Genomic DNA, 2,349 nt, shown 5'->3' on the forward strand with positions numbered 1-2,349 from the left:
TTAAAAAAAAAAAAGCTACTCAACACATGCTAACAGACTTTGTGCCCTTGAGATTCTGCAGCAGTGTAAACAAAAACTACAGTTCCAGTGAAATACAGGTGTGTGTCAACAATTAAAAAAAAAATCCAAGTATGATGTTAACAAGTAACTGGCTTTATTTGCAGCAGTGATTCTTTCCAAAGTTATATATATATAAATAGATAGATAGATAGATATACAGGTCTTTTCATCAATATCTTCATTGATTTTAATTAAAATGGAATGAAGAGATGTTCAAATAACATCTCAATTATGCATTAAGGATTCACATGCTGTTCATACAGTAACACTTGCATTGCAGGCACAGTTTAAATAATGGAGTCTGGGGCTTTCAGCTGCTGCTGAGGAAAGCAAAGGCCCATGAGACATAGAATCACTCCAAGACAGCATGTGGTCACTTCTACCAAAGCTGGACCACTCCAATGGTCTTCCTAGGAAAGCTCAGGTTGCTGCTGGGAAGAAAGCAAAGGACTTCTGCCAATGTGAATCTGTGCTCAAGGCCACCCAGGGTACCACAGCCAGCAGAGCCTGTGGTCCCAGGAGCTCTCTGTAGTTTGGGGAGCATCAGTTCCCCTTTCTGAGCCTTGCAGAAAATACCTGTGGACATCCATGTGATGTATGCAGAGCTCCATCAGCACCACTGCCCCAAACTCTTCTCATCAGGCAACCATCAGCACCCAGGAAACCTTTAGTGAAATGGAAAACAAGCAACTTATTAAAGCAAAACTAGATTAATGCTTATTAACAGTTATAGACTGTCACTACCACTTCATGGCAGATGGGAAACACAAGGAGTGTGCAGGTGAGAGGCTGCAACCTGTCAGTGATGCCTCGAGGTCCCTTCTTGGGGTGCCAGAATTGATGCCTGGAAAGGCTTACCTGGAGCAGAGACTAAACAGAGCAAAAAGAGTAAAATAGGTATTTATTGAAAAGTTACACCTTTCCAGGCATCATCAAAACCAGGTCATATGAAAACCTTCCTTTTATCATTGCTCCTTTGAAGCATTAACAAAGCCCAAGACACTGGACTTAAATTTTGGATTTTTTTTTTTTCTTTCTGTTTATTACACACCCAGAGAGGCCAGCTGAAAATAGGTGATAGGGAATACTAGGAAATGTTTCAAGGGTCAGAGAAACAACACCCTTTACAAAACTTTAACATGTGACTACAGACATACATATTCTATGCATTTTATTTGACAGAAGTGATGACAACAATGAACTTAAGAAGTTGAAACAACTTCCAGGAAATTTGAAAATAAAATACATATAAAATATAATTTCACAAAATTCTAGGGTACATGGTACCACAGACTGAGTGCTTCCTTCCAGTTTAGCTGGAATGCAGACAGAATGCAGAAGATGAAAACCAACAGTGACATGAAGGTTAACACCATGTCACAACAGAGGTACCTCAGGGCAGGATGTCAAAATGAAAAAATAGAATTGTCTTATTTTCTATAAATATATTTATATATTTTCAGATGTCTTTACATATATTTATACACACAGGCATGCACACAAATTGACTTCAAGTGCATGCACAGTGCTGAATGAACATGCCAGCCACATCTGTGAGCACACCATATGACCACAATCAAGCTCTTCAAACACCCCTGAGGGATGTCAGCATCATTGGAAAGCCCAGGAGGTCAAGGTCTTTTCTTTCAGAGTCCTTTAGAAAATGCAGGAATTCATTTTCAAAGGGAAATTCTGATCGAAGTGCATCTAAAAAAAATCTGCTTTTTTTTTTGGCTGACATTGCAGTTTTTCAGCAGAAGTCTTTAGTGAGGCCCTTGGTGGTGCATGTGGCTCTTTTCAGGAGCTGGCAGAGGGATGCTCCCCCTCTCCAGGGCTCAGCCAGCCCAGGGCTCCTCATTCCCACACCAGGGCACTGTCACTGCTGTTTTGTTCCTGTGTCCCCTCCAGCTCTGAGCACTCCTCTCTGAGTTTCTGACTCTGCAAGTGCCAAGATTAGATTTAAAGGGTAGTTAACAGGTTTTTTGCTTACAGTCTTCCTATCACTTGTACTTATAGCTTAATCAATCAAAGGATTCTTGTTTTGGCCCTTTCACTTCAAAACAAGTTTCCTTCTGGGGAAAAAGATCACAACTAAAGTGATGAGTTTTGTAAGGATGTTCCAAAACAGCGTTAGAGGGAAAAACCAAATCATCTCTGTGTTTCCTTATGCAAGTTTCATTATCACTAGCTCACTGAGGCTCACAAGGCTCTCAGACATGGAAATAAAAGACTCCCTGTCCAAAATTACTGTCACAGTTCTTTTTAAGGCTGGGAAAGGGAAACATACAT

The 2,349-nt window shown here is 40.5% G+C and overlaps 1 long non-coding RNA gene across 1 annotated transcript; it reads right to left on the reverse strand.

Annotated features, from left to right (window-relative positions):
• Positions 1-340: 340 nt before the first annotated feature.
• LOC306798692 lies at positions 341-1,660 on the reverse strand. The gene is made up of 3 exons (XR_013773440.1): positions 1,610-1,660; positions 857-930; positions 341-725 (listed from the first exon to the last, which is right to left on the reverse strand). It is a non-coding gene; the product is annotated as an uncharacterized lncRNA (long non-coding RNA).
• Between the last annotated feature and the right edge of the window lie 689 nt (positions 1,661-2,349).

The sequence above is a fragment of the Erithacus rubecula genome (assembly GCF_903797595.1).
Source record: "Erithacus rubecula genome assembly, chromosome: 2".
Taxonomy (NCBI): Eukaryota; Metazoa; Chordata; class Aves; order Passeriformes; family Muscicapidae; genus Erithacus; species Erithacus rubecula.